Consider the following 10043-nt stretch of genomic DNA (forward strand, 5'->3'; position numbering starts at 1 on the left):
TATATGTTAGCACATAAATCTCAAATATGTATCACTATACTTAACCTTTGGCCGAATGTACTTTTCATATACACATATATTTTTCATTTACATCATCTATGAATTGCAACACATATCAAGTAACCTACTTACCTTATTTCAAATAGGTATTACGCTATCACATACCTAATCACTTTAGCTCATTTTACATATTCTATCACAAATTATCATTGCCCGTTGAACCATTCGGAATTGAATAGGATACGCGAATAATCACATATACCATTACAATGTTTACGTCCCAGACGTGGTCTTACATGCTATCAAATATCGATGCCACTATCCCAGACAGAGTATTACACGAATCAAATACGATACCGATGTCCCAGACATGGTCTTACATGTAGCCACAAATATCGATGCCAACATCCTAGACGTGGTCTTACACGAGAACATATATCAAAAATCGTATGTCATGACATATGTATCCTAGCTATTCCTAAGGTTCGTACAAGGCTTTCGGACGTCGTAACTTGATCGAATAGAATTCATACATATAGATTCCAAGCTTATACATATTCAGCTTTCACATATATACAGTCAATTATACATTTTAGCATATATATAGTTCGTATTTAATGAAATAAATAATATCTATTTGCTTATAAACTTACCTCGGATAACAGTAATCGAAACGGGACGACTAATCGACAACTTTCGTTTTCCCCCGATCCAAATTCGATTTCTTTGGTTCTTGATCTAAACATATTCAAATTAAACTCATTCAAACATATTTTCACTCAATTTAGTCCAAAAACACATAAATGGGTAAATTACCATTTTACCCTGACATTTTACACTTTTTACAATTTAGTCCAAATTGCACAAAACAGAAAACATGAAAAATTTGCACACACCATGCTTAGGCCAAATCTTCCTTATGCTCATACAAGTCCATACATTTCATTTATTTCACATTTTGGTCCTTAATTTATTATTTTTTGCAATTTAGCCTTAATTACCCAAAATCATCAAAAATTCCAATACAAAACATATTAGTCCATAACATATCTTTCATAATTCATCATCTAACATCACAAAGCTCAATTATTCATCAATGGCATAACTCAAAATATTCATCAAAATCAGAAATTCAAGCATGGGCTTTGTACATTACACTGCAACGATCTCAAAAACGTAAAAATTATCAAAAATCGAACAAAAACTAACCTTGAATCAAGCTTCCAAAGTGTCAAATACCCTAAGCTATATTTTATTTCTTTCTTTCTCAAGTTTCGACAAGAACAAAGTAATATGCATGCTTATTTTAATTTTATGTTTTATTATAAACATATTATTACACATATTACATATTTAACCTTTAAATAAACATAAAATCATTATAATATAAGGTCAAGACCGTCCATCATATATAATTATGGTCTAATTTTAACTTAAATACCTCATGCAATAAAGACAGCATCAATTTGGCCCCTTTCACATTTAACCATCGAATTTTCATTTTACGCGATTAAGCCCTTTTTATTAAATCGACACTCAAACGATAAAATTTAGACACAAAAATTTCACAGATATAAATTCACACATAATAAATACAAAAAATATTTTTAAAATATTTTTCTAACTCGGATTCGTGGTCCCAAAACCACCGTTCTGAATAGGGTCTAAATCGGGCTGTTATAGTATCTGTGTTTGGGGTGGGATTTGTATATGTGGAGGAAGTGATCTGTACGACGACTTTTTTGTCTATATTCTGGTAGCTTGACTGCATATTATCTGTTATGTGTCGCAACGACACTATATGATTTGTAGAGATGGGTGGTGTTTTTAACCCCACATGGTGTGATGGGATGGTCAGAGGTGGTGTGTAGAGGATGGGGGTAGGATTCAGTATATATGTTCTGTTAATTTGACTCTGATATCTGTATCTGTTATGGACTTAGGTCTGAACCTGTATCTGATTGTATATGAAATACTATGTATGTTGCATGAATATTGCTGTTGATTAAACACTGAGTTTACGAAAACTCACATATGTTTGTCTATTCTGCTTAGGTAATCCACAGGCATAGGCAAGTCGGTGCAACGGAGGTTCAGCGGTGACCACTTGACAAGAAACTATTTTCATTATTATAATTTAATGATTTTTACTAAAATTCTAGCTTTTGTGAGAGTTTTGTAATTTTTGGACTCTCCAGACTTTTTGGGTTGTTTGGTTTAATTTTTTGGTTTGGTTGCGTTATGATTTCTAAACTGCGACGATTCGACAAAATATCGATTTTACGCAAACAAATATTATTTTTTGAAACCACGAGCGTGGTTTTGAATTTGAACAGTTTTTTAAACTTTCGCTGCAAAATGATTTGGTTAACCTTAAAGGATAACATGTAACGATTAGTAATAAATATATAAATGAATACGTTTTATTAAACTTAGACGTTTTATTGAAGTATCATCGGTTTCAAAATCCTTTTTTGTGACACTCCCGGATTCGGCTATAACGTCTAGGCCGGGTTTGGAGTGTTACACTACGCTTCTTTTATTTTATTTTAGAATAATGTTTTTCAACCTTATTACACTTTATCTATTTGATATTGATTAGAATAAGGTGTTTCAACCTTACTACACTCCTTCTATTAGAATATGGTTTTACAAACCTATAAATAGACATAGTCTACTCCTCTTGTAATCATTCAAATTCGATATAGTGAATTGTCTTCTCCTCTGCCTGTGATTTTTTTCCTGAAAGAGTTTCCACATAAAAAATATGTGTATTCTTTATTTTTCAATATTCCAATTTTTTAAAGTGAAATTCTTAATTATTTTTTAAAAAAGAAAAACAAATACCAAATAGAAATTATTTAATTTTAACTTTTCCATCCCATTGTAAATCTTCTTCCAATTTTTTTCTTCAAAAAAATAATGAATATAAAAATAAGTGATTATTCAATTGTTTTCACCCTAAAACTTTAATTACAATGTGAAAAGAAAATAAAAATGGAATATGAGGTATTATGCTCTTTACTTCAGTAAGGTATTTTAAATATTAAATCTAAAGGGTTTGATTTATTCACTATAATTTAAAAGTTAAGAACATTTTGATTCTTATCTTAAAAGTTTTCAATATAATTATCACCATAGAAGAGTAAAAATAATGATAGACAAAGTATTTTTTTATTTTTTTAGACAAATTATAAATAAAAACGGAGCATGTAAAAGTCTTAATCACATGTTATTATTGAATGGCACCATAGTTGTACAAAATAATAACATAGAACTAATATAAAACTAAACCTAATGGAAAAGGAAAAAAAAACAGACTTTAAAGGACAGTTGTTGCAGTGGCAGTTCATCAAAGATGGAATTCAAGACAAGCAAGGAACTCTAGGCTGTGTTTCAGTGGCACTTCCATGAGCATTGTTGCAGACGGCATAGGTTTCAGGACAATCAACGCCTGGTGTTATGTCGAGATTACGCATTACTATGTTACTGCAACCTACCACATTGTCGCATCTCAGATCGATTGCTTGGTCGTTGGCCGATGTTCCTCGAATATCAGAGTATGTAACATCAGTAATTTCAATGGCCCCTGCTTTCTGCAATATCATATGTCAAAAAAATCAATATATACTCCACAGTATCATAAATAGAAGGAATGAATAACGTACCATTATTCCTTTCGAAAGTTTGCCCTTATCCTGATAGAATTGGTTTATGATAATTGGGTTTCTAGCATTGCTAAGTACAATTTGCTCAAACGAGATCTTTCTGGCATAACCAGAGCGACCCTACAAAAGTTATATTCATAAAAATGTCAAAACAATATTAAAAAACTCAAATTTATTGATTATATAAAAATTATGGATGTTAGTTTATAAAATGATCAGGGGATGGTTATAAGAGTCTAAGGGCCTTGGCTACTTCAAAATTTTAGAAAATTCTAATATTTTTTTTTTTGAATTAGTGGATAATCAATAATTGAATTACCTGAAATGTTTTAATCCTCACACCATTTTGAGTTTCCGTTAAAGTACAATTTTTCACGTGTACTTGTCAACAGTGTCATAATCTCCACCATCTCCAAGGCTCCCAATACTAAATTTAGGACAAGAATCATGTACGTAATATTATGTTAAATGGATTGATAAAAACAAGAGAAGATAGTAAAACTCAATCAACCTGATACCATGGCCTGGACCACAAACAACACCGGTGATATTGATAAAAGACGAACCACCGTTGATAGCAACACAATCATCACCTATTGGAACAAAATGTAAAGAAAAGACCACAAAATAAACAATATCATTTGAATTATTTCTTTATTTTCTCAAAATGGTTATTACCAGTTCCAATGATGGATTGTAGAATTTGAACATTGTAAGAATTGGAAATATCAATTCCATCAGTGTTTGGGCTTTCATCTGGTGCACTAATCTCAAGATCAGAGACAATAACATCTTTACAGTTTTTTATTGATATGTGAGCCCTTGGACTGTTCAAATGAGAGAGTCCCTTTAATTGAACCCATTGCAATTGTTAAAATGTAAAGCCTACAACAACAGAAAAACAAAAATTAAAGATTCATATTTGTAGCAATTAAACTGTAATTTTCAAAAAGAATAGGAGAACTTACACCAGGTCGACGCTTGCAATCAAATGAAATACCCTGTAAATGAAAAAAATAAAAAATCAAAGCAAAAATTGAACTAATCTAAATTTTTGAAAAAAATATTGATAAAAGGTGCTTACGTAAACTGATTTTTTCATGCAAGATTGCCACCAAATAGAACCCCTGCCATCAATTTTTCCATCTCCATCAAGATAAAGATTGTCAACATTTGAAAATTGAATCCAAGTATCCACTCCTTCATTTGCCCATGATGTGCTTAGGGGTGCAATTAGGGTTCCACCAAGCTGTTAAAATGAGCAATCATTATGCAAAGAAAATGTAGATCAATGCATAAGAAATAGTAAATATAAAAATTAACCTGAATATGAATGGCTTTGGCCTTGCATGGACCCTGAAAAACAAGTGGGTCTAGAAGGAATGTTTTCCCTCGCGGGATTTCAAGTGTTACAATTTCTCCGCCCGCATTTGCATTACAAATATCCTTCCAAGCTTTATTGAATGCCTTTAGTTCAAAAACATACAAATATATATATATATGTGTTAGAGGAAAATGTTGGATTTTTATATTTAGAAAATTATAGTTGTGATTGGGATGTGATACATCATATTTGAAAATAATGTATATAGTTTATGGGAGAACATAGATAACTAGTTATTAGGAAAAATAAAGGAAGAAATTACTTGCTCATTGAAAATTTCATTTTCGAGACCAAAATTAAAAGCAGAAATAGTTTCTTCACTGAAGAATCCATTTCCGAAAGCAAAACCAAACAAAAGAGACAGTGCAATACCAAAAGCAAGCTGCATAATTGTGAATGATGGAAATGAGTTGAATTAGGGGGGGATTTATATAAATGTCATAATAATTAATCATCAGTATAAGGTAAATAATCTCTTTAATTTTATTAATTAACCCTAAAATCGGTAATATGATTTTTTTTTCCTTTAACAAGTTGAATTTGTTTTCCCCCTTCTATAATTTAAGGTAAATTATCCTTTTTCACCATAAATGTATAAAACTAATCAAAAAGGGAAGGTATATCGAATCATGGCTGAAGATTTTAATAACTTAATTCAATGAATTGCAGTATTTGATTTATTATTACATCTGAAATTGTTTTATTTTATATCTTATTACTATTGTATGACCCTATAATTCACAATTCATAAATATTTGTTCATAAAACTACTTTCTTTCTTTTTTTAATTAATGAGCAAAAGGTTATTTAATCATATTTTTCTGTAAATTACCTCTAGCGTTATCCTCTATTATGATCTCTTGAATCTTTATAGAGGATCTTCGATCATATGTAAACCTTCAACATTAGAAAGAGCTAAATAAAACAGCTATTATTTAATGTTAAATTAAAAGTGCAATATAATAATCCCTTTATTTATAAATCTAAATCACTTTTTAAGTTTAATTAAAACAAACTAACTCATTCTCTTTTATTTGTTACCAAAATTTTTATTTTACTTAACACAAATTTCGTAATGGATAAATCTCATAACTATACATGAATTTAATTTTAATATGTAATGTTATATATTAATTTTGATCTTTTACAATTTTATACATGTAATTTTGATTTAATTTAATTATCATAAATTACTAACCAATTATTGATATAGTATCATTTTACATTTATATGTTGCACACACAAAAAATTGCATTTATCTAATATAAAAATAAATTAATGTGTTTGTTTATTTAAAATTTAATTGTATACAACTGAACCACAATCAAAGTTTTATGTATAAATCTGAACTACAATCAAAGTTTCATATGTATAATTGGACCAAATTAAAGATTATGTATCAAATTACAAGTAAAAGTATTTCAAAATCCCTTATACTATACCTTAGATTACATTTTAGCCACTCTATTGAAAATATAGACAAATTAACCCTTATATGCTAGATGGCTGTGCAAAATATCCCCTCTATCAAAAATTAGTGTTTATATATGAGATATAATAATAAATTTAACCCTTAACGTTGCACCTTTATTCAATTTAACCCCTACTCTTTTATTGAAAATAAAATAAATCTAAGGTTAAAAAACACCCTAATAACAAATTAAAAAAAATCAATTTATGCAAATCCTTTCTTTTCAAGTAAAAGTAAATATACTAATCCATTTACGGATTAAAACATTAGAAAATTCTCCTACTGTAGTTGCATGTTAATGTAATTTGGCTCAGTATATCTTATATTTGAATTTGCATATTAATTACTTTTATTGTTATATTTTTTAACATTTAAAATTTAATTAATATTATTTTTATATTATTTTATAATTTTTTAAATAACGGTTTGACCATATTTATTTTATATGCACATTTAATTAAATTTTAAAAAAAATATTTAAAAAAACTTAATTATTTTATTGAAATAGCATGCCACGCTAGCATATTGTCACATGATAGTTTTTGATGGCTTCCATCAGTCACGTCATCATGGTTAATAATTAAATCGGTCAATTGACGTTTTCCGTTAAAGGAAAGGGCCAATTTTTTATTTTTTATTTTTTAGTCAATAAAAGTTTATTTGGGTGCACTTTTTTCATAAGCACCCAATTAATTTTTTTATTTTTTAATAAATTTTTTTTTTACCCTTTAACCTTTAACTTTTAATTCAATTTAATAATATTAATAGATACTTAAATAAATAGAATTTAGAATTCACCACAGGTGAAAAAGATAATATCTTTTAAAATGATAATATTATTAAAAATAATAATTTTATTAAAAATAATTTTATTTTGAAATAAAGATAAATTAAAAAATAAAAAATTATTTTTAGTAATATTTATTAATCTACATTAAAAATAACTGAGCTAATGTATAGTTTTAGTGTGATTTTTATATTGAGCTGGTAGCTTTTTACACGTATATATCAATTAAAATATAGTAGCTTTTTACACGTATATATCAATTAAAATATAATATACTTATTTCTTAAAAAGTGTTACAAAATTTACAACATTTCAAAAATAATATGATTGAAAAATAAAAACAAAATAATTTAAATCTTCAATTTTATAATTTTTTTTAATCAAATATTGATCTATTACTAATATTTTTATATTATTTTAATAATGTATCTTTTATTAAAGTTCTTTAGGCTTTTTAAGGTTATATAGAGAGATATAATGTTTCCTAATTTATAAAATGTCTTTTACTTCACATTACTTACTAAGAATACAATTTAAGATTTTGTGTAATTATTGAACTTATAAATTTATAAATTTATAAATATGTTATTCATTTATGTAGTTGGTTTGAAAAATAATACTTTCATTTTTTTTGTGAAAAAAAAAATTACAACTCAAAAATTAAACATTAAGAAAACTCAAAACATAATCCTTATCCACTAACCGCACCCTTGGTTCCCTATCTCTCCTAAGCTTGACTATCATATCTGCCATTCCATTCTCTTCTCTTGGAATATGTTGAAGATTCCAATGACTTAGAAGCATTAACCGCAAAAGAATTCTTGTAACAAAAGCAGAATTGGATCCTTCACAAAATCCTTCATGAATGAGATTGACTGCTTCAAGATTTTTCGTCTGAATGAGAACTTTTCAGAAACCACGATCAAAGGCAATTTGTAACACATCCAAAATGCCCCATAATTCTGAATCAATAACTTCACAATTTCCCAAATACCTTGTGAAACCAACAATCCAAGATCCATTTTGATCTCTCAGAAGCTGCCACAAACATATCTTCATATTTGACCAAACCATCTGTGTTTAAATAGACCCAACCATTCGAAGAACCAGGAACAAAAGCCATTCTTGAGAGTTTAGTGCCTTTCGATCCGAATACAGCGACATATTGCTTTGCCCAACATAGGGAGGCCTTGATAACCTCCTCGAAACTCCAAGAATGTAACACCCCTTACCCGCATCCGACGCCGGGATAGGGTTCGAGGCGTTACCGGACTTAAACATTCACAAACATGCAAAACCGGGCCATAAAATTTTATTTAAATTAAAAGCATTCAATCACACGCATAATGTCCCTTACACGAGCTACCGAGGCTCTAAACATGCATTAAAGGCGGTTGGGACTAAATCGAGAACTTTAGAAAGTTTTGTGGAAACTTAGAAAAATTTTCCTGAAATAGGGTCACACGCCCGTGTCCTCAGGCCGTGTAACTCTCTGTTTATGACGTCAGCAAAACAAATTTAACCACACAGTCAAGCCACACGCCTGTGTGCTAGGCCGTGTCCTCCACACGGTTGAGACATATGGTCATGTCTCTGCCCATGTGACTAGTACTTAGGCTATTTTCCAAGCCTTTTGTTACCATTAATCCCTCACATCTTTACACACATCAAAGATATACATCATTGCATCATTTTAATGATTTAACATACTTCACTAAGGTATATTCTTAACTTTAACATGCTATCATTCATTTATTACACGTACTCATATAATATCAAATCTAGACACAACAATTCTATATTCATTAACCTTATCAATTGATGATCACTTTTACCAAACTTTTGTAACCATAAATTAATCAAGTAGCTTCAATCAACATCAAGTATTCATGTTCAAACATTATCAACTTATTTCCATATTATACATTTACCACGTGGCTATGACCATTTCGCTCGGTCAAGAAGCACCCATCATGCATATATGTCATAATACCAACCATACATATCCCACAAGCATAAACACATCATCGCATCATAAGCATTAGAACTTATCATGGATAATTAGGCTTACAAGCCACAAGCATTACAAGCCACATCTCATGGCTATATACAATGAATCAATATAAGCCAATACATATGGCTAATCATAACAGCATCTATCATAAAACTAAGTCCTTATACATGCCACTCACTTGAAGACATTAAGATTCATCAATACTCCAAAGGAGGTAGCTTGATAGTGTGAGGTTGCCTCCGACAATCTCTAACCCCGAGCTAACCTGTCAACACTAAAGAAATGGAAAGGAGTGAGTAAGCTTAAAGCTTAGTAAGTCCATATGAAAATAATAAGCAAATTATCAACATGATTCTATGGAAATATAATCATAATTTCACTTTTACTTATTTTCTGGTCATGTTTTTTTCTCGAGTCATAGTTACTAAATTATTTATATCTGGAGCTACGGAACTCCAAATTAAGATCTGTAAATTTTCCCAGAAACTAGACTCACATATCTTCTTACCATAAAATTTTTAGAATTTTTGGTCTAGCCAATAAGTACAGTTTATTCTTTAAAGTCACCCCTATTTTGCTGTCTGACAGTTCCGACCCCTCTGTACTAAAAATTAATTATCTCTTCGTACAAGATTTGGATAATGTTTCATTTGTTTCTTTCGAAAATAGACTCATTAAAGATTTTAAACATATAAATTATAACTCATAATTATTTTTGT

General features: G+C 29.4%; 1 pseudogene; it reads right to left on the reverse strand.

Moving 5' to 3' along the window:
• Positions 1-3211: 3211 nt before the first annotated feature.
• LOC107887870 (probable polygalacturonase At3g15720) lies at positions 3212-8433 on the reverse strand (annotated as a pseudogene).
• Between the last annotated feature and the right edge of the window lie 1610 nt (positions 8434-10043).

The sequence above is a fragment of the Gossypium hirsutum genome, chromosome A03 (genome assembly GCF_007990345.1).
Source record: "Gossypium hirsutum isolate 1008001.06 chromosome A03, Gossypium_hirsutum_v2.1, whole genome shotgun sequence".
Lineage (NCBI taxonomy): Eukaryota > Viridiplantae > Streptophyta > Magnoliopsida > Malvales > Malvaceae > Gossypium > Gossypium hirsutum.